This window comes from Phacochoerus africanus, chromosome 9 (genome assembly GCF_016906955.1).
Source record: "Phacochoerus africanus isolate WHEZ1 chromosome 9, ROS_Pafr_v1, whole genome shotgun sequence".
NCBI classification, from domain to species: Eukaryota; Metazoa; Chordata; class Mammalia; order Artiodactyla; family Suidae; genus Phacochoerus; species Phacochoerus africanus.
In genome coordinates, this window is record NC_062552.1 from 42,057,810 (window position 1) to 42,085,603 (window position 27,794).

At 45.9% G+C, this 27,794-nt stretch overlaps 1 long non-coding RNA gene across 2 annotated transcripts; it reads right to left on the reverse strand.

Moving 5' to 3' along the window:
* Positions 1-598: 598 nt before the first annotated feature.
* On the reverse strand, positions 599-27,730 carry LOC125135187 (uncharacterized). 2 transcript variants are annotated; one of them, XR_007136911.1, is made up of 4 exons: positions 27,607-27,730; positions 3,044-3,240; positions 1,927-2,038; positions 599-627 (listed from the first exon to the last, which is right to left on the reverse strand). It is a non-coding gene; the product is annotated as an uncharacterized LOC125135187 (long non-coding RNA). The 2 variants fall into 2 exon arrangements; XR_007136910.1 differs by lacking the exon at positions 599-627 and having other exon boundaries at positions 654-2,038.
* Between the last annotated feature and the right edge of the window lie 64 nt (positions 27,731-27,794).

Below are 27,794 nucleotides of genomic sequence, written 5' to 3' on the forward strand. Positions count from 1 at the left end.
CTTAAAATCTGGCTGCATTTTCTTACTTTTCAAATTGTAAATAAGTCACCCCTATCTTGATCATTACTACGTTGGCTGGTCCACCTCGGTGCTGGCTACTTTATAGAAAATCGGGCAGAGGTCCTAAGGGTCTTAGAAGCTTGAGTGAAAGTCATTTATAATGTTTCATTGCTTACAGGAAATGAATAAAGAAAATAGGAAAAGAGGAAATATTAAATATTGGGAGGACGCGATGGAAGGCATGTGCTTCATTCAATCTAATATGAATGGAAGGGACACGAAGTTATTCAAATAAATTTGATAAAGAAATTGAACACCCAAAAAACGTCATTTTATTTTTTTATTTTTTATTTTTTTTTGGCTTTTGTCTTTTTTGTTGTTGTTGTTGTTGCTATTTCTTGGGCCGCTCCCTCGGCATATGGAGGTTCCCAGGCTAGGGGTTGAATCGGAGCTGTAGCCACCGGCCTACGCCAGAGCCACAGCAACGCGGGATCTGAGCCGCGTCTGCAACCTACACCACAGCTCACGGCAACGCCGGATCGTTAACCCACTGAGCAAGGGCAGGGACCGAACCCGCAACCTCATGGTTCCTAGTCGGATTCGTTAACCACTGTGCCACGACGGGAACTCCAAAAAAAAAAAAAAAACGTCATTTTAAAAATAGGATGATCTATGTGCCCTCAAGCCCTCAGGCAGGGCAACCCCTGCTTCACCCTCTCCCTGCCCTGGCACTGTCGTCCTCACTCAGCCCCAGGGCCCCACCCTCAGGGACGCCCCCAGCTGGCCCCTTGCCTTTCCTCTTTATTCTGAGTGGGTCTAGTTTTGGTTTGGGTTTTTGGCCGAGCCTGTGGCATGTGCAAGTTCCCGGACTGGAGCTTGAACTTGCATCACAATAGCAACCCAAGCTGTTGCAGTGACAACGCTGGATCTTTAACCCACTGTGCCACAAGGGAACTCCCAGAGGGGGTCTAGTTTTCTCCCGCCGCTCCTCACTCTGCTGTCTCCCACATGACCAAAGCCTCCTTGTCTGACCCGTGAGTAGCTCACTGTCACTTCTCTAAAACTCCCTGTCCAGGAAGAAAGCAACTCAAAGCAGATGAGCTCACAGATGCCCAAAGACTGAGGAGCCCAGAGGGACAATTTCAAAGACAGAAAAGGACAGGTGGGCATCCTCTTAGCCAGGCTTTTGCAGACCAGGATAAAGGCACCCGGCATGAACGCTGAAGGAGCTTGAGGGACCCCCAAGTTGACTTAGAAACTTACTGGAGTGTTCCTGGACTGAGTATTTTTCATCTCCATCCTTCTGCCTGAAGGGAATGCGCGTTCTCTCTGCCAAGGAACAACTTGACTCCAATGAGCCTCCTCACCCCACCTTCCTCGAGGACATTTCTCCATTTTTGGAGATTTTACTTGGTGGTTTGAGGGGTTTCGGGGTTTTACAGTTTGGGGATTTTTTTTTTTCCCCTCCAAAGACATTCAGGAAGTTTAGTTCTGTATGATAAAACCCAAAGCAACCTATCTCAGTGATCTTTTGAATCTGCACTCTGTATACTGTATAATTCTCCAGACAGCTGCCCCTCAGTGTCCGAGACAGATTGGTTCTGGGACCCCCTGTGACTACCAAACTCCCAGGACGTCTACTCAAGTCCATTATGTAAATGGAGTATAGTTGCCTGCCCTCCACATCCGTGGGTCCCTTTATCTGTATAACAAATACAGAGCAGTCATGGAAACTGTGACTCAATCATCCCACAAAGATGGAGAAAGGACTGTGCACTTTGAAAATGCAACCTGAGGAATAATTCCACTGGCTTGGGCACTAACCCTCTGAGTAAGCTGACCTTTCAAACTTTGGATTCACATTTTCTAAACAGTACTGCCCGAGGCCACAGCCCTGAAGTTACTCCATAAGAAATACACACTTACCTTGAAGTAAGTACACAGCTGTCATTCTGAGCTTCTTAGGTTCCTGCCATGACATCAAAGACGTCTGCGTATTTTATATTAAGATGTCTTCCCATTACAAATGCAGTTTGTGCTTATGATAAAAAAAGATAATAAGAATTATCTGTAATTCCAATACCTAAACGTAATAATGTTAACTTTCTCTTAACACTTTTCTACCCACATGCTTTTATATATATTTTTTTCTTTTTTTTCTTTTTAGGGCTGCACCCGTGGCATATGGAGGTTCCCAGGCTAGGGGTCCAGTGAGAGCCTATGCCACAGCCACAGCAAACACAAGATCCGAGCCACATCTGTGACCTACATCACAGCTCACGGCAACGCTGGATCCTTAACCCGCTGATCAAGGCCAGGGATTGAACCCACATCCTCATGGATACTAGTCTGGCTTGTTACCACTGAGCCACAATGGGAACTCATATATTCTGCTTTTTTAAAAAATTGACATTATACTGTGTATATATGTGGAATTTAAGCATATTTATATAAGTCCAGTAAAGAATTTTTCAGCTAGTAAGCTCAAATATTAGCTGATCTAATTTGTCAATTTAGAAGTTTCAAAGATAGTTTTCTTTACTGTCGAGCCTAATGATTTTTTAAAAGGCAACAGATTTTATTTAAATAAGCGACTGGCCCAACTCACCGGACAATAAAATGGGACACACTTTCTTGCCTCTAGCACTTCCCAGGCTGTGACACTGTGACTCTGCAGTAACACTGGGCAATGCTCACAGCAGGGCAGGGCTCCCTGAACCCTTTGCAAGGGATTCAAGACTGCCTATGATTTTCCTTTAAATTTCCCTACCTGCAGATAACGTACTCAATTTACGTACACATATTTAAATTCTATTTTGGTTTTAGTGTACATTTGGGTGCAGAGTAGGCAGAACTGAAGAGCAGAGAAGGGAAATTATGGAATTATGGGGGGGGACCCAAACTTCTTGAGGTTTACTGAAGTGTTTCTTGTTTGCAAAAAATGGTGCAGAAGAAGGGGGATGTTTTAGCAACATGACATGTGAGGTAGGGGAAACCGGGGCGTCAAACAGACCTGAGTGCAAATGCTGATTCTGCCACTTACCTCTTCTGAGGGGTGGTTTCCTTATTTGTGAAAATGGAAATAACACCTTCTTCAAAGTGTTGATGGAAAGTTTAAATGACAAAAGAATGTGTGAAACCTCAGAGCCTGGCAGATTAGACAGGCATGTTCAGTGTTAGCTTCCAATCCTTCTCCTACAACTAAGCTGCGTGGGTTCAAGAGCTCAGAATGGAGAGATTCTGGAGGGAAAAAAAAAATATGTAGACGTAACATCACAACCTGTTAGTATGTTAATGGACCTCAGTTTTACTCTGAATTGCATTTTTGCAATTAATTGCCTCTTTGCATTTTTGGAGTTATTTTCTTTTCCTCACCCTGAAACCTCCTTTAAATCATAGTTATATTTTGCGCTTTGCAGGCACTGCAGCCTTCAAAGACATTTACAGCGTTCTGCACGATTTTGCCAAGATCACAGGAAGGCAGGTATTACCAAATCCGTTTTAGATATGAAAACCATGGCTCAGGCTGCTCTCTTGCCGAATGTTTATAACACGAAGATTCAGGCCCAGCTGACAGTGAACTTCTTGCACAATTCAAGATTGTGATGATCATTGAAAGAAAAAGTTTAAAATTTATGCTCTGTAAACGTACTCTGTAGAGTCAGGGAAAATAGCAGATGCCTATAAATGAACCAGAATGATAGATCGTGTGATAAAAATGAACTTGTTTTGGAACTCCTGTCATGGCTCAGAAGCTAACGAACCCGATTAGGATCCACAAGGATGCAAGTTTGATCCCTGGCCTTGCTCAGTGGGTTAAGGATCCAGCGTGGCCGTAAGCTGTGCTGTAGGTCGAAGATGCAGCTCGGATCCCGTGTTACTGTGGCTGTAGCGCAGGCCAGCAGCTGTAGCTCCAATTGACTCTAGCCTGCGAACCGCCATATGCCGAAGGCGGGAAAAATAAGAACTTGTTTTTACCAAAGGCAAATACCGTATACAAGCAAGAGGATCTAGTTCAGAAACAGTTTTAGGTACTAGGAAACTCTTGAGTGTGTTCTTTCAATTCATCGTCCACCAGGGGGCACTGTTACCCACTCTCAGGGCGGACACTGCATAGCCCCGTGAGCGGTTTCCTTCTTCCCGGCTAAAAAGCTAGGTAATCGGTCCAGTTTACAGCTTCTCTGGTCTGATGGCTTTTTCTCATTTCCCAGTTATTTTGCTTTGAGGACAAGGTGTCTCAAATTCAAAACATATTTTAAAATATTTTATCTCTATGTGTCAAGTTAGAGCTCAATTCCCCCCACACCTTGTTAAAATTCTTTACAGTTCACTTAATGAGTATGAACTTTTAGAATAAAAGAAAAAGGGGCTCGTGGAGGAGCTTTTGATCTTCACAACAACCCTAGAGGGCGATTTGCTTTTCTATTTTACACGCTAGGAAACTATTTCAGATAAAGTAATTGGTCCAAGGTCAGGCAGACAGGAAGCAGAGAAACCAAATCCAAGTTCTTTTCACTATATGATAAACTCAAGTTCAAGTTCTTTTCACTATACTCCACTTTGTGATAAACTCAATTTCCTAGGGGAGACTATTAGTAAACTCAAACGATGTCCTCCTAGACCTGGTAGACAAAAACAAATGGGATAGCATTTTTAAAGAATACGGATTACAGGAGCTCCCCTTGTGGCTCAGCAATAACAAACCCAACTAGTTTCCATAGGACGTGGGTTTGACTTGGGTTCGATCCCTGCCCTCAGTCAGTGGATTAAGGATCTGGCGTTGCTGTGGCTGTAGTGTAGGCCAGCAACTATAGCTTAGATTCGACTGAGAACCTGGGAACCTCCCTGTGGCATGGATGCGGCCCTAAAAAGGCCAAAAAAAAAGAATACCAATTACAAAATTCTTTGCAGCCCTTTTAAAATTGTCTTTTCTTTAATGATTCTTTCCCTAGAATCAATCTGCAAACTCACTTTAAATGTGTTTTATTCCTGCCCTGGTTCATTGCATTGTATTGTATTGCATTGCATTGTATTGTATTGTATTTTTAATAGTTAAGAGATTTTATTCTAATAGCTGTAATTACAGTGCTTGTTTGTCGAAATGAAAACTGAAAACAATGTACAAAACAGTTGATTACTAATCATGTATTGAAAGCAGTAAGAGGTTCCACAACACCAAATAAGCCAGTTCTGAGGCTTTCCCCAAGATAAAGTTTAACAGCTCCAGCTTCTTCAGTGTTTATCAAAATACAAAAGAAAAACATACAGGTTATCATTTTCGATGGCAAACCTGACTCCTGCAGGCTAAAGGTGTGAAAGCACATGTAGACAGGGCCTCCAAGAGGCTGGGGCTCTCCGATGACCACCCATGCTCCTGCCGGTGAGACCCCAGAGAGCCCGGAGCAGGCAAGCAAGGGGACGGCAGGGCTCCCACTCCAGCCAGAGCGTTCCAACCAAAGTGCCCATGTTGACTCGAGAAAAGGCTAGGGTTCCTCCAAGGGGTCTGGGAGCCATGGCAGCAGCTCCAGTCCATCTCCTGGGCGGCCGTGTGAGCACAAATACAAGCAAAAATGCAATGGGGTGTGGGATGACCCAAGACAGAGCCAGTCAGAGGGATCCTATTGTGACCGTGCAGAATGGATCATGGCTGGTTCTGCTCCATTTCATGTTCCCAACGGGAAACAGGCCGCCAGTGGACTGGACTCAGGCGATTTCTGCAGAACCTACACCAGGCACATTTCTCCCTGCTGTGTATTCAAGTGTTCTCCTTATCTTGTATTTGTAACTATTTTTTTTAAAATGCACTGAGTTTGGATTAAAAATCAACCACCAAAATGGATCTCAACGCAGATCTAAAGCCCAGAGGAGGAGGATGGGGCCTGTCTGACACAGTGACCCCTAGATGACCCATGTGCCTAAAATCCCTTCTCAGTACTAAAGAGTGGGTTGATTTTCTTTTTACAATAAAAAAAGCTGAGTAATATTGCATAGGAGTACCAGAAACTGCCTCATTGGAAACAAAAACTATTTACATTAAATAAACACCCAGTTGCAGGCTGTGTCTGCACATTTACAGCATGGCGAAGCCCACTGTGACTGACCATGGCGACAGCTTCTGGCACTCACACCACAGGCTGCCCTGGTTCATTTTAGTATCTAAGCAACTAAGTACTCACCACACTTTACCCCACGTCTTAGCTCCCAATTTGATAATGTTCAAATCAAATAGAAAAAAAATGTATCTATCTAAATTCTGGCTTGCCCATTCCAAAATCCAAATGGCTCCTTTTTGTGTATACATATACATTTTTCTGCATACACATAAAACTCTATTTGTATCTAATTTCCACATCAATATTTTGTGGCACTTTTGGTGTCCCGGGTCTTGATGTTTGCACTTTCTTTGCTGTCGCTCAAGAAAATCTACAGTCTGAGTTCCCGTCGTGGCTCAGCAGAAACGAAACTGACAAGCATCCATGAGGATGCAGGTTCGATCCCTGGCCTCACTTAGTGGGTTAAGGATCCGGAGTTGTTGTGAGCTGTGGTGTAGGTCACAGACGCAGCTTGGAAAAAAAACTACTGTCATTGCTAATAATCATGACACATAGTATCTGTTCTATTAGTTCTATGTCCTGAGGTCTCAAACCAAAACCTTAAATGAATGAACGTGTCTATATAGCTACAATCTTTTTTTTTTTTTTCTTTTTAGAGCCACACTGCAGTACATGGAAGTTCCCAAGCTAGGGGTTGAATCGGAACTGTAGCCGCCAGCCTACACCACAGCCACAGCAACGTGGGATCCCAGCACGTCTGCGGCCTACACCACAGCTCCTGGTAATGCCAGATCTTTAACCCACTGAGCAAGGCCAGGGATAGAACCCACATCCTCATGGATACTAGTCGGGTTCATAACTCACTGAGCCACAATGGGAACTCCTCTATCTACATGTGAACTCCTCTATCTTGTATGTAAACAGTGTACAAGATTGGGGAAGCTGAGGTCACTGAACTTCTTTCTCTCTTATTCGCACAGTTACTCTTGTCCAAAAGCTGCTTTTTCTCTCTCCTCTCACCACCTCTCAGTCTAATGCCTGCTTTTTTAAGGTTAAGCATCCTACAATGTGGCCAAGGATATGTCTTCCTCCTCCTTCTGTTTATTGCTCATGACCCAGACAGGTGACACCTTCCCCATGAAGCCCTCTCCCACCTCTCCAGACCTTGTTTTCATGTCTGTTGCTGCAGCATATCTGCCTATTATAAGAGCCTTGCCTTTCTTTCTTCCTCACCACTTTTTTTTTTTCTTTTTAGGGCTGCACCCAGAGCATATGGAGGTTCCCAGGATAGGGGTCCAATTGGAGCTACAGCTACCAGCCTACACCACAGTCATAGCAATGTAGGATCTGAGCTGCATCTGTGACCTACACCACAGATCACAGCAATGCTGTATCCTTAACCCACTGAGCAAGGGCAGGGATCGAACCCACCACCTCATAGTTCCTCGTCGATTCATCTCTGCTGTGCCATGATGGGAACTCCCTCCTCACCATCTTTTTTATGCTGCCTCATTTCTTGAGGACAATACCCATATCTTACTTATCTTTACATGCCCTAATGCCATGCTTCTTAAACTTGACTTGGGGCACAAGAACTCTCTGGGGATCTTGGTGAAATACAGATTCTGATTCAACAGGAGGTCAGGGGTAGGGCCTGAGGCTCTGCAGATCCCAGAGAATACGACAGGCCCACGGCTGCACTTTGAGCAGCATGGCACTTGTACGCCTTGCATAATATTTTGCACATGGCTGGTGCTAATTCACATGTACTAGAAAATTGAAAGTTAGGAAGCCAAAGTAAAGGGAAAATATAGTGAGACAGCACTACATAACCATCACAATGGCAACACCAAATATTGGAGAGGAAGTCTGAGTGCCTAGATTCTTATAACATGTTGACGGGGGTGTGAAATAATGTACCTACTTTAAGAAACAATCTGGCTTTTTAAAAAACAAAATTAACATCTACTTACTCTATGACCTAGCAGTTCTACTCCTAGATATCTACCAAAGAGAAATGAAAACACACGTCCACAAAAAAGACCTCTACAAGAATGTTCAAGACAGCTTTATTCATAATTCAGCCAAGAAGTGAAAATACTCCCAGTGTCCACTGACTGGCAAATGGATAAATACATTGTGGTATATCTGTACCGTGCAATGCTGGCAACTATTTCAACACCGTGGAAAACTGGCTCAGGTTCTCCATGAGGGTGTGGTTATGAAAGGCAGAACTACAGTCATTGGAAGGCTTGCTGGGGCTGCAGGATCTGCTTCCAAGATGGCGCACTGGTCTGGCTGTTGGCAGGAGGCCTCAGTTCCCTGCCACATGGTGCCCTCCAAAATGCTGCTTGAGTGTCCTTCCACAGAGCTACTTGAGTGTCCTTACGACATGGCCACTGACATCTGCTGCTGCGTGACCTGCTGTGGCCTTGCCTGGCTCTAAGTGGCTACCTGTCTTGAGGCTTTCTTGGTCAATGTGGGGCCAAAGGCTCCTAATAAAAAGGTATGAAATGCTGATACGACACGTGTCACTCTCGAATGTGCCATGTTAATGGAACAACCAGATACAAAAGGGTACTTAACGGTATGATTTTATTCCTTTCATATGACATTATAAAAGGCAAAACAAATCTGCAGTCTTTATAAAAAGTCAAACGGTGGTTGCCTGGGGACAGGGGTAGGCAGCAAATGTTACAAGGAAAGCTTCTCAAGGAATGAAATGTTGTATATATATATATATATATATATATATATATATATATTTTCTTTTTTTGTCTTTTGTCTTTTGAGGACCACATCCACAGCATATGGAGGTTCCCAGGCTAGGGATCTAATCAGAGCTGTTGCCGCCGGCCTACGCCACAGCCACAGCAATGCCAGATCCAAGCCGTGTATACAGCCTACACCACAGCTCACGGCAATGCCAGATCCTTAACCCACTGAGCGAGGCCAGGGATTGAACCCGTAACCTCACGGTTCCTAGTCGGATTCGCTTCCACTATGCCATGAAGGGAACTGAAATGTGGTATATTTTGACAGGACATTTGTCAGAGGGAAGCCTGGGCACATATACTCTTTAAATGGTCTCCTAGTGAGTTTAATATTTGTCATATAACTGGACCTCACATTTTTAAAAAGCCTCCGAAGGGACTTCAAAGAAAATTAATTTTACTTTAAAAAACGCTGTTTTGTGTCGCGAGACATGTTTCTACAATACTTTCTTAGCCTCTATCTTGTCCTGCTTTACTTTACCCCATCTTCCTGCTTAGAGAACAGTCACAGTGATGGTGAGTGACTTAAGCTTAAGAACAAAGACCTAAAAGCCTAAGTTATTCACGTGCTCAGCTGAATGAGGACATAATGCGTTGGTCTAGGCACTCCGTTTGCACAGCATGATACGTCCTCTTAAGAATAAAAGAAAGAGGAGCCTCATGGCCCCAAGGGGTTTATGAGGGGTCCTTAGCAGGATATGCCTTAGCAAGGAGAACCAAGGTGCAAACCTAGGCACACCGGGTTGCTGCAGGTACGCCCACGCCATCTGCAGAAGCACAATGGTGATTCTCTAGATGCTATGCATAGATAGCTGACACCAAACTTCCTCAAATGCTAATAACTGTTCAATGCCTAAAGGTCAGAATAAAAGCTTAATCAGCAACTGGCTATGTGACTTTTAAAATAACTTAAAAAAATCTATATCCTGCACCTACAACCCCCTCCTCACTTGATGTCATCCTCAAGAGCACAATAAAAGCAGTGTGGCTTCTTGAGGTGGGGATCTTGGTCCCTGAGACCTTGAGTCCCCCGGTTCCCACCTTTACTTAAGACAAATGTCTCTGTGTCTAGTTTTATGTTAACTTTTTCCTTAAGTTTCACAGCACTCGTTCTTCATCCCCATCCTGCTGAGCTGGTCTCAGACAGTTTTGAATAAAGGTCCTTAACGTTTGTGGCTATCTTTTTCCTCCAGCAATCAGAGACACATCTCAAAATGTATAGGTCAATGAGTTCACATTAAAATAGAACAAACTGGAGTTCCCGTCGTGGCGCAGTGGTTAACGAATCCGACTAGGAACCATGAGGTTGCGGGTTCGGTCCCTGCCCTTGCTCAGTGGGTTAACGATCCGGCGTTGCCGTGAGCTGTGGTGTAGGTTGCAGACGCGGCTCGGATCCCGTGTTGCTGTGGCTCTGGCGTAGGCCGGTGGCTACAGCTCCGATTCCACCCCTAGCCTGGGAACCTCCATATGCCGCGGGAGCGGCCCAAGAAATAGCAACAACAACAACAACAAAGACAAAAGACAAAAAAAAAATAAAATAAAATAGAACAAACTTCAATTTTAGATCTCCCGAATTCATAAAAGCTCATTGGCAGAAATTATTTTAATCCTACTGAAACGGACCTCCAAGAGAACGCTCCTGGTTGCCCAAATGCTGATGCGTGGACCTCTGATTGGCAGGGCCGGATTTCCTTAAAGATAGGCTAAGCATGCATTTAGGAAAAACACCACCATATATGTTTGGGAAAAGATGTATATTTGGTATTTCAAAAGTAGGATGGGAGGAATCATGATGGTGAGAAAGAAAGAGGGAGAATGACACTGGCATTTGTTACAGTTGTTCTGTCTCTGGGAGGTGGGGCGGGATCATGGCCTTTGCCAGGAAGGGGGATGTGAAAGCCACTTCGAGCCTGGTGGAGGGGGGTGGGAGGGGCTCTGCACTGGGGGATAACCTTGGCCCCAGCCAGGAGTCAGCACCTGGTCCCTTGGAAAGTCAAAGTCAGAAGAGAGCCGAGCAGAGGGAGCTTGCGCCTGGTCCAGAAGGTTTTACCCTGTGAACCTGACAGAGAACAACGTTTTCATTGTTCTTTGTTTGCTGAGTAGGGCCCGTGCCAGTGCAAAGCTGGCCCTGAGAAGCTTCCAGAGCCTGGTGACCAGGCTGGGGGAGGGGGGAAGCTAGCACTGGCTGCTGCCCACCCTGCTGCCTGCCTGTGGGGGTGGGGATGGGGGGTGTGGGAGGCCACGGCAGGTGCACCATAGATGGGTTAGAAACTTGGAGGCACTTACAGGTTTCAGAGTTTCTCTTATTAGAAAAAGAGACAGAAAATGGCTAAAAAGTCAGGCCAGCAATAATCGAATCGGAACACTAAACTCCAGGACGAAGGCGAAGGGTTTATCCCATTGGAGAAATGTGCATGCACTCCCCTGGAGTAAGTGTCCTGCCCAAATGTCACAACTTTTCTTGGCCTTGAGGATGTCTGACCTGCAGCAAGTAGGAGGAACAGAAAAACGACCAGACTGGGTTCAGCCACCACCCCCCCACACACACACACTGTGGAATAATCTTTTCAACTGCATGGCAGCCGCGAGGTTGTGAATAAGAGAGGGAAGGAGGTACCCAGCCTCAGAAGCAGGACTTTCCGGAAAGGAAAACAAAAGGCCTTTGCTCCGTTATCACCATGCATGGAAAGGGTGAAAGCTGTGTGACTATAATCCTGCTATTGGTCTTTCTGATGTATAGACAAAGGAAAAAATGTAAATGTATGCAAAACAAAACATTTTTTCAAAAATACACACAACACACAACTGTCATGAGCAGTTATAATTGGGTAGTAGGGTTGTGGAAGAATTGTACTTTTTTTTCCCTCTATTTTTAGATTGCCTTACTAGTTTATGTGTATACATATGCATGTGTGTAATTATTTATTTATACCAAGGCCATGCACATCTACAACTCAGGAAAACCATGAAGCTAGTTCTATAGTAAAATCAGTTTAAAATCTGCAGATGTATTTTACAATAGTCAACACATGAAAGCAACCTAAACATCCATCAACAGAAGAACAAAGAGGAGTTCCCATTGTGGCTCAGTGGTTAACAAACCTGACTAGTATCCATGAGGACTCACGTTCAATCCCTGGCCTTGCTCAGTGGGTTAAGGATCAGGCGTTGCCGTGAGCTGTGGTGTAGGTGGCAGACACAGCTCGGATTCTGCATTCCTATGGTTGTGGTGTAAGCAGGCAGCTGTAGCTCCGATTCGACCCCGAGCCTGGGAACCTCCATATGCCACAGGTGTGGGCCTAAAAAGACAAAAGACAGGAAAAAAATGGATAAAGAAGATATGGTACATGTATGCAGTGGAATACTACTCAGCCATAAAAAGGAATGAAATAATGCCATTTGCAGCAACATGCAGGGACCCAGAGATTCTCATACTAAGTGAAGTAAGTCAGACAGGGAAAGACAGATACCACATGATCTCCCTTTTATGTCGAATCTAAAAAATGACACAAATGAACTTATTTACAAAACAGAAACAGAGTCACAGACACAGAAAACAAACTTACCACTACCCAAAGGGGAAAGTGAGAGGGAGGGATAAGTCAGGAGTTTGGGATTAACAGAGACACACCACTACATAGAAAACAGAGAAACAACACAGATCTACTACAGAACCCAGGGAACTATATTCAGTATCTTATAATAACCTATAAATGAAAAAGAATATGATACATATATATATGTATACATATGTGTTGTACATCTAGAATTAACACAACATTGTCAATCAACTATGCCTCAATTTAAAAAAACCCGTGCAGATATAAGCTCTTGCCCATGCCTTTAACTATGGATGCATGTGTGGATAATTTGGCCTTTGAGCTGGCATTCTCTGGGCCTACCTCCAGGAGGAAAGGGAAGGGAAAATTGTTAAAACACGAATTTCCTCATTAACATGACTGGCAGAACAGTGATTATTTTGACAGTACTTTGTTTGCGAAGCTTCTAAAAGGACAGAAACAGAGATTTATATCTCAGGAAGAGTCTCCCATGCTTTCCTGTGGTTATTTAAAATTCGTAAGACCATCAAAAACACGGCTAAGGCCATAGGCTTTCTTTTCTTGGAAATGACAGGACTGAGGTCCTGTTTTTAGCTCTGCAGAGATGCCAGGGGGAAGTAGGTCATTACAACATGTGTCAGGTGTTAACTCCTCCCAACCTGGCTCTAGGCATTTTGTCTGCCATTGACCCTTCCCCTTGTTTCAATATCCAATCACTATGTCACACCTACAATGCACGGAAATATCAAGTCGCCAGGAAAGCACAAAACCAAAGGAAAACAAAACAAAAGTCTCAAATCCTGTTAGTTGGCTAGATTAAGATCTACTCCCATTTCAGAGTTCCTGTCGTGGAGGCGCAGTGGTTAATGAATCTGACTAGGAACCAAGAGATTGTGGATTCGATCCCTGGCCTTGCCCCATGGGTTAAGGATCCAGTGTTGCCATGAGCTGTGGTGTAGGTTGCAGATATGGCTCGGATCCTATGTTGCTGTGGCTGTGGTGTAGGCCAGTGGCTACAGCTCCGATTAGACCCCTAGCCTGGGAACCTCCATATGCCGAGGGAGCAGCCCTAGAAAAGGTTAAAAAAAAAAAAAAGATCTACTCCCATTTTAAAGAGGAGGGAACTGAGGTGTGAAAAGGTTCTGGGGTTTGCCCGAGTTAAGAGCTCTGCAACTTTGTCCCCGGGTGGTGCCAGAGGCTGGCCCATGATGCCATCTGTGCTGGCACAGGCTGAGGACTTGCACCCACCCTCTCACCTGCCCTGCCCCACCTCCATGCTCCAGCTCCACACCCCTAAGGGGCCAAGCAATTTGTCCGGGCCCAAGCAGGCAGGTGCCGTTCCTGAACTCCGTCTTACTCTAACTTTTAAAAGTCACTTTATATACTTTTAACTTTGAGTCATAGAAGAAACACACAAAAGCAAGCACGATATAAGAATTCAAATTCTTTTTGTACCAAAGACTACAAAATGAAAACTGAGAATTCTTCCCAACCACCTCCCTGAGCTCACCTACCTCCTGCCTCAAGAGGAAGCCTGGCTCATGTCCCTGGAGGCGACCACAGGTCATCAGGGCATATTATCTGGCAAAACAACAGTCAAAATGCTTGCTGTGGACCAGCGGTTGCCACAGGCCTCCTGTTGTTCTAGTCCCTTCTGGTTTCATGGTCCCTAAGCCTAGGGTGTCAGGTCAGGGCAGGGAGAGGCAGTGCGGGTCTGACCAGGGGCGGCGGCGGCGGCAGTGGAGACAGCCCACGGGCCCCAGGACACCCTTGACCTTCTCTCGCACCAAAGCTGGGTTAAGAAGGAGGCTTTCAGGGGCTCTTCCACAGCCCTTAAAACTCAGGGTCAGCTCATGGAGTTCCCGTCATGGTGCAGCAGAAACGAATCTGACTAGGAACCATGAGGTTGCGGATTCGATCCCTGGCCTCACTCAGTGGGTTAAGGATCCAGCGTTGCCAGGAGCTGTGGTGTAGGATCTGGCGTTGCTGTGGCTGTGGCATAGGCTGGCAGCTGTAGCTCGGGTTTGACCCCTAGCCTGGGAACCTCCATATGCCACGGATTCGGCCCTAAAAAGGCAAAAAAACAAAAACAAAAACAAAAAACCCTCAGCATCAGCGCTTGCTTCTGGGTCTAACCTTATTGCAGGTTTTACACCCTGTCTCCAGGGTCCAGTCCTAACTGTGTGCCTTAGACCTGCTATGTCGCTATAGGGGTAATATGTCCAGCACACCAGATCCTCTTAATTCGGTGGCCTGTCCCCGCCCTCACGTGTCCCCTGGCCTTGAATCACAACCCCACAGCAGAGCCTGAGAGTCTGCAGTGGCCCTCCTGGTGCAGGGCTCCAGGTGGCAGAAGGGACCTCCTTCTGGTGCCTGTGACCTGGCTGTCTCTTTAGTATCCCCTCCCCATGGTGAACCAGTCCAGGTAACGAGCTGTGTCCTAGTACAAGGCAGGTCTCAAAAGCAGGAGAGAGACAGGTGGCAGAGATATGTGCTTCCAGGTACCCTGACCCCATCAGGTGACATCACAGGCGGGGGTGGCAGGGAAGAACTGTCCAGAACACTTGTTTGAAAGCTGCAGAAGGAGCTTAGGTCACTGGCCATTCTCAGCTCTTCCTGTGCACGCACACACACACACACACACACAGCCAGCCATCGGGCACCAGCGCAGAGGCAGTGCCAGCTGACCACTGATGCTGCTGGTGGTGTTTGTCTTCTCCGTCCACCTCTATCCTGTGGTCTGTGCACAGCGTTGTGGGACAGGCAGGGCGTGGAATTCTAGGACCAGTGTGAGCTGTCAGCTAAGGAACAGCTTCTGAGCGCATCCACCCAGAACTCTTCCTTCACATGAAGAATACAAGCCAGACCGAGAATAAAACAGGGAGATCAGGCCTGTGCTATCCCAGGACACCCGAACATTGATGAGAATTCCCCACCTGTCGGCCCTCTGGACCTTGACTTAGCTTCAGGGCACTGAGCTATTGCTTAGAGGCAGAGCTGGTCCCCAGGATGTGGAGAGAGGAGAAGCGGGCTCAGGACTTGCCATGGGAAGCCGGGTAGAGGTTCCAGGTCTGAGAATAATGGGCTGTGACCTTGAGCCTCGGCCAGCAAGCAGCATGGACTCACATATCATCTAAGGTCCTCTCCATCTTCCACATTTGGCGAGTCTCTGTTTTCCTCCATTGCTCAAACAGGAAAAGCCACTGGTCTTCTTACCCAAGCTACTCCACCACATTAGCAAGACCAGGAAAAGGCATATTTATATGTTTAACCAAGATGGTGCTCCTCGTCACAATAGCCAAGACATGGAAACAACCTAAATGTCCATCGACGGATGAATGGATTAAGATGTGGTATATATACACAATGGAATACTACTCGGCCATAAAAAAGAATGAAATAATGCCATTTTGCAGCAACATGGATGGAACTAGAGACTCTCATACTAAGTGAAGTAAGTCAGATAGAGAAAGAGAAATACCATATAATATCACATATCTGGAATCTAATATATGGCACAAATGAACCTTTCCACAGAAAAGAAACTCATGGACTTGGAAAACAGACTTGTGGTTGCCAAGGGGGAGGGGGAGGCAGTGGGATGGACTGGGAATTGGGGGTTAATGGATGCAAATTATTGCCTTTGGAATGGGTAAGCAACGAGATCCTGCTGTATAGCACTGGGAACTGTATCTAGTCACTTATGATGGAGGATGATAAAGTGAGAAAAAGAATGTATATATGTATGTGTGACTGGGTCACCTTGCTGTACAGTAGAAAATGGACAGAACACTGTAAACCAGCTATAATGGGGAAAAAATCATTTAAAAAAAAAAAAAGAGAGAGAGAGAGATGGCGCTCTTGGCCACCATCCAGGCATTTGCTGGGTGATACTCTCCTAACTGGATGGATGGGTAACTGTCCCACAGAGTCTTTGGAGAAGCAAATTCTTGACTATTCTCCTTGCCTGGGATAGCTCAGAGTCACACACACACAGTAGGCCTGCAGCAAGGCACTGAATGAAAAGAGCAGGATTGAGACAGACAACCTTTCCCACATAACCCACCATAAAATAAAGAATGCCCTGTGGAGGCTTTGGGGGTTTGAAATGCATCTCATAAAGGAAAAAATTCTCTGTGCTCAACTAATTGACCCAGGGGTCGGCGTGCAGCAAATGCCAACCTGCTAAGCGAACATAAGTTGGCTCAGGTGGAAGATACTGAGGTTACAAGACCGCGCCTCTGCTTAGAGAGTTTCGAAAGCACCCAAGCAACAGGTACAGACAGGTCTCAGGAGGCTGTTCAAAGGAGCACAATATGATCTAATAGCTTTATAATGTCCTCGAGGAAGATAGGAGTGTATCAAATTTGCTATCTAGAACTAAGCAGGTAATTAAAGCTTCCTACATGTAAAACAAAGACTTGAATTCAATAACCTGGAGTTCTTTTAGGCTTTAACTTTCCGTAGCCATTCATAAATTTAAATATCCTGGAAATAATCATCTCGTACATTACATGCATGCTCAGGGAAGAAATATTTTTAGGTTCATTCCAGGTGCGTTCTAAACACATTGAGAAATTGGGAGTTCCTGTCGTGGCACAGCGGGAATGAATCCGACTAAGAACCATGAGGTTGCGTGTTCAATCCCTGGGCTCACTCAGTGGGTTAAGGATCAGGCGTTGCCGTGAGCTGTGGTGTAGGTCGCAGATGTGGCTCCAATACTGTGTGGCTATGGCTCTGGCGTAGGCCAGCAGCTGCAGCTGCCCTAGCCTGGGAACTTCCATATGCCGTGGGTGCGGCCCTAAAAAGACAAAAAGACAAAAAAAATAAACACATTGAGAAATCAAAAAGAAAAAAAATGTGTGTGCAGTGGGGGTGAAGAATTAGGCAACTGAAGGATAAACTCACATCTTAGGTGATTTTCTGCTTCCTTATTTGTGAAATGCCTTCAGCCATCTTCAAGCTATAGGTTGAAAAGTAAGGGCTAATAATATACACATCACAGAGCTACAAGTGTAGTTGAATTTTTAAATTGATTTTTTTAAAGCATGATTCTAGTATACAAAGGGTGAGTGTTGTTTTAAAAATGTATTTATAAGTAACTTCACCTTACTCCAGAAAGGATTTAAAATGGAATAATAAAAATTAAAAGTAGAAACATTAATTTGTATAATGTTTTTCATTTTAGGGCCGTACCTGCTGCATGTGGAAGTTCCTGGGCCAGGGGTTGAATCAGAGCTGCAGCTGCCAGCCTACACCATAGCCACAGCCACACCAGATCCAAGTCACATTTGCAACCTCTGCAGTACCTTGCGGCAATGTTGGATCCTTAACCCACTGAGTGAGCCCAGGGATAGAACCTGCATCCTCACAGAGACTATATCGGGTTCTTAACATGCTGAGCCACAATAGGAACTCCTAATTTGTACAAATTTCATCCCTGTAATTTTAAGTTTTTACAAAATCGCAGTTCTCAAAACATCTGAAATTTCGAACAATTGCATAAGCTCTATTGAAGCAGAGATTTTGGGTGGAGGGCGATTCGGGCAGTGGCTCCAAGGCAGGGATGAGGTTCGCATCTTTGGGAAGGAGGGGCTGGTGTGTCAAGAATGATGTACATGAGGAGTTCCCGTCGTGGTTCAGTGGTTAATGAATCTGACTAGGAACCATGAGGTTGTGGGTTCGATCCCTGGCCTTGCTCAGTGGGTTAAGGATCCGGCGTTGCCGTGAGCTGTGGTGCAGGTTGCAGACGCAGCTCAGATCCCGCGTTGCTATGGCTCCGGTGTAGGCCAGTGGCTACAGCTCCAATTGGGCCCCTAGCCTGGAAACCTCCATATGCTGCAGGAGCTGTCCAAGAAGTGGCAAAAAAAAAAGAATGATGTACATGAAATACACAGGGGTCAGGCGATACGGGCCACCATCAGCCACAGGAGGGAGCATAGGTTAATCCTGGATGTGATGAGAGACTGGTGGTGGGGTCTGAGCCGGTGGCCACAGGACATGAATTTTTAACAACAGCTCCAAGGGGAGGTGGCTGGGTTCCTTAGAGGAGAGAAGAGGCCAGCTGTGGGGTGGGGTCCTTGCACGTAGGTAGGGTCAGCAGTCAGTTGTGGTGTCAGGAAGCCAGGGGTTTCTTTAGGGCAGAAGTTGGTCACCCCAGCAAGGGGGTGTTTTCTGTCGGTGGGCGGGGGGCGGGGGGCAGGGGCAGGGGGTTGTGATGTGAGCAAGCGGCCACATGACCCTGGCCAGCCAGTGCGGGACACTGACCAGCAGGTGGAGCACACCTGCAAGCACCGGCACATGGACCAGCCACCAATAGGAGTAGGTTGTGAGTTGTGTCCCTTGCAAATTCAGAGGCCAATATCCTAACCCCAGGTGCTTCAGAATGTGACTATACTGAGACAGGGCCTTTACAGAGGTCATTAAGGTCAAATGAGGTCCTACAGGTGGGCCCTCATCCAAATATGACCGGTGTCCTTACAAAAAGAGGACGCAGATACAAGGGGAAAACCATGCAAAGACCACCTACAAATCAAAGACAGAGAACCTCAGAAGAAACCAACCCTGTTGGCGCTTTGATCTTGGACTTCTAGCCTGAAGAATGGGGAGAAAATAAGTTTCTGTTGTTTAAGCCACTGGGTCTGGGGACGGGGTAGTGGCAGCCCCAGTGAACTAGTCCAGGTGGATAATTTCCGTGAAACGCTGGGAGGTCATATGCGGTCTGGGTCTCCCCTACAAGCCCCTGGGAGAGGCTGATGAGCACACAGAACACACAGAGAAGTGATCGGAAGTTCATAAGTTGTTGGGGAGATTCAGCAAGTCATTGGGAGACCCTGGTGAATGAATGTCCACGATGAAAGCAAATCAGATTGTTGGCACGAGAATATCTGAGAGCTGCAGATGAGTTACATGGAGACGAAGATGAGAAGAGATGGGATTGTGGTGAGAAGCTTGGTGACTCCACTGAATCCCTAGAGGCTGGACCTTTGGGGATGATCCTTGAGGACATCAGGGCCTGTGGTTGAGAAGCTCACATGGGCAGCTGGAAACCGTGATGCTGGGTGTCCTGTGACAGAGTCGGTAATGATGCCAATGTCATCTACTGCAGCAACGGTGGGAGGTCAGGACTCCACAGGCTTCTGGAAAAGAGGCCAGAAATCCACCTACTCCGTCTCAGAGGTGGTATGCTGGGGCTGAGTGCAGAACTTGATTTTCTCTTCTTACCAAATATTTTATGTGGCTTTACCAAACTGCTTGCTCACTCAATCTGTTTCTGTGTCTGCACAGACCTGTTCGGACCTGGCCTAGGCCTGGCCAGCTGCTCGGTGGCTCATCCAGCTCTATGATTTTGTAAAGACCTTTTTTTTTTTCTTTTTGTCTTTTTAGGGCTGCATCCGTGGCATACGGAAGTTCCCAGACCGGGGGGTTGAGTTGGAGCTGCAGCTGCTGGCCTACACCACAGCCACAGCACACCAGATCGGAGCCACGTCTGCAACCTACACCACAGCTCACGGCAACGCCGGATCCTTAACCCACTGAGCAAGGCCAGGGACCGAACCCGCGTCCTCATGAATACTAGTCAGGTTCATTACTGCTGAGCTACCATGGGAACTCCGTAAAGCTCTTTTTTTTTTTTCTTTTTTAAATTTCGAGTTTGACTCTAAAGGGTCATACTTCTTAAAAGAGTCCATTGTGTTTGTTGGTGTGATTTGACCTTCAAGAAGCACGAACACAAATGAGTTGTGCTAACCAACTGTGTACTCCTTCTACAAAAGTGACTTTTGGAAAACAGACGCAGCCTTCTGTTTGTTTCTGACAAACTGTGCCAACAGAACAAGTCCATCTTTTCTTTTTAGAGGGTATCAGAAAGCATCCCAACACCCAGGGCTCCTGGACCTGGAGCAAAGATAGTCACAGACGTCTAATGAAACCAGTGTCCTAACTGTGCCAGATGCCTTAGGTTACATAAGGTAGATTACATTCAAGACATGCCAGAAATAGGCAAGAGCGCAGTCACTTTTGCTTATGGCAAAGAAGAAGGGAGTGGAGTAAAGAAGGGAAGATCAGAGATAAAAATTAGCCTAAAAGAATCCAAAGCAAAGACGAACACCAAGCAAATACGAAATTATCTGGAAAGCTTGAGTATAACTATAAAAAGTCTTTTTTTTTTTTTGTCTTTTCAGGGCCATACCTGCGGTTTATGGAAGTTCCCAGGCTAGGGGTCAAATTGGAGCTGGAGCTGCCAGTCGATGCCACAGCCACAGTAATGACAGATCCAAGCTGTGTCTTCAACCTGCACTGCAGCTCACGGCAACCCCAGATTCCTAACCCACTGAGCAAGGCCAGGGATCGAACCTGCATCTTCATGGATACTGGTTGTGTTCATTATCACTGAGCCACAAAGGCAAATCCCCTTGACATTTTTTTCATCCTCTCTTGTAATGTACCAGGATTGTTTTGTTAGTGTGTACCTTACCCTTTAAGAGAGCTGGACCCTGACTCTATTGGTCTGAGCTTTAGTGCACAGCCTTTACCAAGACCCCAGAGTCTGGAAGCAGCTGCAGAGACCATTGCGGGCTGGATGTACTCTGTGGATTATTAGTTTGTACCTTCAGAAGTCAATTCAAGTTTCAAACCTCACGGCTGGCCTGTGTGCTGGTGAGTTGGGGCAGCTTAGATCCCTGGACTGTCAGAGCTAGAGGAATGGCCTAGCCCATGCTGGCCAGTCCCTACAATCTGCCAGACACCTGAGCTTAAATACCCACTCAGTAGTGGAGAAATGTGGGGCCAGAGTCTCCACCTATTTGAGCCCCTGTGTTCTCATCTGCAAAACAGGCCCTCTTCCAGGACCAACCTCTTATTGCCAGATCAAGAGATTTGCCACTCTTGAGACCAAGCCAGTAAAGTACTCAGCACACACGCTAAGTGTTAGTGAAGTTACTGTTATGGCCAGAAAAGTGTTCCCCAACCTGAACAATGGTCAGGGGAAGGCTGAGCTCTGGATAATTTGCATGATGTCCAACTTAGCTGAATTTAAATTTTCTGGCCTGCTGTCTAGCACAGGCAACTATATCCAGTCACTTGTGATGGCACATGATGGAGGATAATGGGAGAAAAAGAATATATATATATTCTGGGTCACTTTGCTATACAGTAGAAATTGATAGAATGCTGTAAGTCAATTATAATGTAAAAAATAAAAATTATAAAAAAATTTTTTTCTGGCATTTGGGGCATGTGATTATGCATGTCCTGTTTGTTCATTCACTGGGCACCTGACTGCTGAGAGTGGGCAGAACTAACTGCCGTACAGGTCAGACTGACGGAGACACAGCTGGATGGGTATTAGGAGAGAAGGGCCCCCTTCATTCACTGCATTGTCAGTGAGTAGTAACATTTTGAAAGAAATCCTTTTTTTTTCTGAGAAGTTGGTCTCAACAGGCAGCTTAAGATATTCAGCAATCCATATTTTAAACAGAGGTGCTGTCATGCAGGTTTCATTCACTGTTCCATGTATAGATCACGGGCAGAGTAGACTCAGCATAATTCCTAAGGGGCCGAGGAGTTGGGGAGTGGTAAATGAGCACTGGCTTCAACTTAAAGTCATCAGATGGAGCTCCTGTTGTGGCACAGCGGAAACGAATCCAACTAGTATCCATGAGGATGCGGGTTCCATCCCTGGCCTCACTCAGTGGGTTAAGGATCTGTCGTTGCCGTGAGCTGCGGTGCCGGTCACAGACATGGCTCAGATCTGGCGTTGCTGTGGCTGTGGTGTAGGCCAGCAGCTGCAACTCCGACTCGACCTCTAGCCTGGGAACCTCCACATGCCATGGGTGTGGCCCTAAAAAGCAAAAAAAAAAAAAAAAAGAGTCATTAGCTGCATTAGCCGCTAAGAGGACACTGGCTGATGCTTTGAAACCAGGCAGGGACTTGTCTCTGGCTATGAAAGTCCTAGATGGCATCTTGTTCCAATAGAAGGCTGTTTCCTCCACATTGAAAGTCTGCTGTCGAATCCGGCCACTTTCTCGAGTGATCTTAGCCAGATCTACATCACTTGCTGCAGCTTCTGTATCAGCACTTGCTGCTTCATCTTGTAACGGGGATGTTATGGAAAAGGCGTCTTTCTTTAAACCTCGTGAACCAGCGTCTGCTGGCCTCAAACCCTTCTTCTGTACCATCCTCACCTCTCTGAGCCTTCAAAGAACTGAAGAGAGTTAGGGCCGTGCTCTGGATCAGGCTTTGGTCGTTGCTGCTTTAATCCACCCAGACACTAACACTTGCTCCATATCAGCAAAAAAGGCAATTTCACTTTCTTATCATTCATGTGTTCCCTGGAGCAGCACTTTTAATTTCCTTTAAGAACTGTTCCTTTGCTTTTACAACTTGGCTGTTTGGCTTAATCATTTCTAGCTTTTGATTTAAAGTGAGAGACGTAGGAATTTTCCTTTCATGTGAACACTCGGAGACCACTGTAGGTTATTAATTAGCCTAATTTCAATACTGTATGTCTCAGGGAACAGAGCGGCCTGAGGGGGAGAAGAGAGATGGGGGAACACTGGTCGGTAGGTCAGCCAGAACACACAGTTTTCCAAGTTCCCATCATGGCACAGTGGAAATGAATCCAAGTAGTATCCGAGAAGTTGTGGGTTCCATCCCTGGCCTCGCTCAGTGGGTTAAGGATCCAGCGTTGCCATGAGCTGTGGTGTGTAGGTCACAGATGTGCGGTGGCTTGGATCTGTTATTGCTGTGGCTGTGGCATAGGCCAGAAGCTGTATCTTCAATTCGACCCCTAGCCTGGGAACCTCCATGTGTCAAAGGTGCAGCCCTAAAAAGCATCCCCCCCAAAAAAAGGAACACACAGTTTTTACTACCTGAATTTGCTGTTTTACTTGGGAGCGATTTGCAGTCCCCCAGAATAATTACAATGTCACATCAAAGACCACTGATCACAGATCATCATAACAAGTACACCAATGACGAAAAAGTTTGAAACATTCTAAGAATTACCAAAATGTGACACGGAGACATGAAGTGACCAAATGATGCTGGAAAAATGGTGCCCAGAGACTTGTTCAACACAGGGTGGCCACAAACCTTCAATTTATAAACAAACAAACCAACACAACCAAAAAAACACAGTCTGTGTGAAGAGCTGTAAAATGAGGAACGTCTATATTCGACCTGTCCAGCTGCTCCCGCTGAAAGACTGGCTCTTTCTCAATTGTTTCAACAAACAGTTCAGGACTGAATCTTTTTAGTCTGGCCTGGGACATGTCCCCATGGCCCATCATGGAATCCATTCCTGTGGTCAAGGGATCAGAACTGGCTCAGAAAGGCTATGCTTGGGTCAGAGCAAGTGTGACCAGCTCATCCCAATTTGCCTGGGAGGTCTCTGGTTTCAGCAATAAAAGTTCCATGCTCAAGGAGATCCCTTGGTTTAGGGCAACCAGGGATAGCTGGTCACTGTAGGAGTCTACGCCACAGAAGGGGGGTGTGGTCAGCTCCATAAGATTCCCACAGCTAAAACTGAGGGTGGAACAGGGTCCTGGAGGAAACACCAGAAGAAGGGGAAATGAATTCTGGGCTGTAACAAAGTAATATCCTCTCCTCCACCTGCCTTCCTGGATTAGAGGCACCTTGAGGACAGGGGCTGAATCTTACTTATTTCCATATCTTTTGCAGAATTTAGCACATTGCCTTCCACATTGGAAGGCCTCAGAAGAATTCATAGTTCCTTGTACAACTTTACTAAATACTTCAAAAAATTCTCATAGAGTGAAGAATGCCTAACACTAAATGGTTCATGACAGATAATACAGAATCGCTTTGAACAGGAGGTTTTTTTTTTTTTTTTTTGGTGTTTTTAGGGTTGCACCTGAGGCATATGGAAGTTTCCAGGCTAGGGATCGAATCTGAGCTGTAGCTGCTGGCCTATCTCACAGCCACAGCAATGCCAGATCCAAGCCATGTATGGGACTTACACCACAGGTCACAGCAACGCCAGATCTTTAACCCACTGAGCGAGGTCAGGGATCGAACCTACATCCTCATGGATACTAGTCAGATTTGTTTCTGATGAGCCACGATGGGAACTCCCTTAACAGGAGTATTTTAAATAGTTTACAGTCTTACTTGACTGAGATGATTCAAATGTAATCTTGCTGAAAATAGAGTGGGTGCAGAGTTTCCATTAACTTAGCTTTCAAAATAACCAAAGTACTATGAGTCCTAAGGTCCTTCTCCCACTTTATATTAGAGATAAAACCTAGATTATGTTTTCTTTATATTAACGTCTGATATATATTAAAAATGTAACTTACAATACCTTCTCGGTGATTTGAAACGATTCACTAGTTTTGGTTTTGTTTTCAAATCAGAGTGAGGAGTGGACAGGAATTGTTTTCCTTGGGGCAAGCTGTGGCTTTTCTTCTGAAACTTTTTCCCCTATAACTTCTAACTTTCCACCCATTCCTGCCAGCAATGAATGACATATCACAAGTAGGAGTTTAAAAGAGAAATAAATGCATTTAGAACTATGTCTTGGATTTTGAAAACAGAATAAAACATTTTAAATATTTGACACTAATGAATACATTTTAAATCTTTCTTTTGCGTGTGTGGGTGTGTATTTTTGTCTTTTTAGGGCTGCACCTGTGGCATATGGAAGTTCCCAGGCTGGGGATCGAATTGGAGCTGTAGCTGCCAGTGTACACCACAGCCACAGCAATGCAGAATCCAAGCCGTGTCTGCGACCCACACCACAGCTCATGGCAATGCCAGATCCTTAACTCACTTCAGGAGGCCAGGGATCGAACCCTCGTCCTCATGTATGCAAGTTGGGTTCGCTAACTGCTGAGCCATGACAGGAACTCCTAGATTTTAAATCTTGAGTCTAGTTAGTGGGGGTAAAAAGATACCACCTCTAATCTGCTGCTTACAAACCTGACATTGGCCATGGAAGCAAAAACTCTAGCTGTAATTAGCCTGTGTGAATTTAGGCAAGTCAGTTTTCTCTGGGGCACAGCACTCAATCGTAAAGGATGAGTTTAGACTATAGTTCCTAGTTCATTTCAATCTCCAGCACAAAAATGGGTTTAAACTTCGTCCACATTTCTTAAGATTTATATAAAATTTCTTTTTCAAAAGCTGAGCAGAAGAAGATTATAAATGAACGTTGTCATTTTGCCTACCTAAATCAAACACTATGTCAAAAAATCACATTGGAAATGGAGAATTTGGTAATGTTATGTTTTCTTTTATAATCATAAAATGCCTCCAATGACCCTAGAGCAGACTCTCTGGTGGTCTCCCCAGCACCCACTCCACCTCACTCCCAATGACAGAAGAAGTGCAGTTTGGGAAAGAGAACTCAGCTCAAAGGACAGACTGAATGGTCTGCTTTTTTCATATTCCTTGCTGGCTTAGATTTGGGCATTTGACACATTTCTAGTCAAAGCAACTGAAAGAGACGGTTGCTGGAGCAAAACAAAACAAAAAACCTAGAAGTCACTTCTATTGCCCAGAGGAAGTGAAAAATGAATCATATGATCCCCGATGCTACTGTTACCTTTATCGCTAGATGAACCAGAGGCTAATTCTCTTCATAGCTGTGTGAGGAGTTTGAAATAAACCCATCTGAAGTAGGTTTCTCTTTAGGGCCACAGCCGCAGCATATGAAAATTCCCAAGGTAGGGGTCCAGTTGGAGCTGCAGCTGCTGGCCTACATCACAGCAACAGCAACGCCAGATCCGAGCCGCGTCTGCGACCTACACCACAGCTCACGGCAGTGGGGCAGCGCCGGATCCTTAACCCACTGAGCAAGGCAGGTATTGAACCCACATCCTCATGGATCCTCATTGGGTTTGTTACCCCTCCCTGTACCACAAAGGGATCTCCCCGAAGTAGGTTTCCTTTTGTGGTTGAAATGGTAAATATTTGGAGGATAACAGATGCTTGAGACCAAAAAAAAATGTTATGAATCATTTTGTCCCTCTATTTTTGAGCGTGTTATCTTACAGAGGGGACCAGAGGGCAGAGGACCCCCTGATCGGACCCAGCCACATGGGCAGTGGCAGTGGCAACGAAGGGGGGGGTCCTTCTCTCCTGATACCCATGCAGCTACGTCTTAATCATAATCTGATCTGTATGGCACACAGTCATAAACCCAGTGAATGAATAATTACATGCCCCCAAAGCCACAAAACTTAAATTCAGCTAAGTTGGACATCATGCAAATTATCCAGAGCTCAGCCTTCCCCTGACCATTGTTCAGGTTGGGGAACACTTTTCTGGCCATAACAGTAACTTCACTAACACTTAGCGTGTGTGCTGAGTACTTTACTGGCTTGGTCTCAAGAGTGGCAAATCTCTTGATCTGGCAATAAGAGGTTGGTCCTGGAAGAGGGCCTGCTTTGCAGATGAGAACACAGGGGCTCAAATAGGTGGAGACTCTGGCCCCACATTTCTCCGCTACTGAGTGGGTATTTAAGCTCAGGTGTCTGGAAGATTGTAGGGACTGGCCAGCATGGGCTAGGCCATTCCTCTAGCTCTGACAGTCCAGGGATCTAAGCTGCCCCAACTCACCAGCACACAGGCCAGCCGTGAGGTTTGAAACTTGAATTGACTTCTGAAGGTACAAACTAATAATCCACAGAGTACATCCAGCCCGCAATGGTCTCTGCAGCTGCTTCCAGACTCTGGGGTCTTGGTAAAGGCTATGCACTAAAGCTCAGCCCCAGGAGCATCTGTCAAAAAGAAATGCCCGTTTCTCAGCTGGTAATCACCACTAGTTCCCTATGGCAAAGACGATGTTTCTGTGTTTCTCGCAACTTTACTCATAAACTGCCTAGTACTCAATTTGCCTGCGCAGGTGCTGACTTCTCCAGCAAGACAGCTACTCCTTTGGTAGAACCACACTATTTATTTATCCCAACTCACTGGAACTGGCTAAAGTTGCTCTAGACTTGTGCTGGGCTCCAGAGCCACCCAAGTCGTTTTTCCTGCAAACAACTAAGCCGCCGGGTGCATAGTAATTAGGGAGTGGCAGTAAGCCCTGGCTTGGCAATAGCCGGGGGCCCTTTCCGGGCCTCGCAGTGTTTCAGGTCCCCTGAAGGGCACTCAGTCCTGGTACGCTAGCAAAGGGGCGTGGCCGGAGAGGAGAACGAACCTTCCACCTAGACCCCATTCGATCCCAACCAAGCCGCTGTCCCCAAGTGGTACCTGAATCCAACCAATCGGAAAGGGAGTTACATCTACTGAAGCCGCGGCGTCCAATCCGAGGACATGTCTCAGATCCTGTCGCCCTCCAGGTCCCCGCCAGCTGGAAGCCTGTTCCGCAGTCGCGCGCGCGGGACAGCCGCGCACCCTCCCAGCGCCCCAAGCAGCGCCGATCTCGGGGTGGAAGAGCC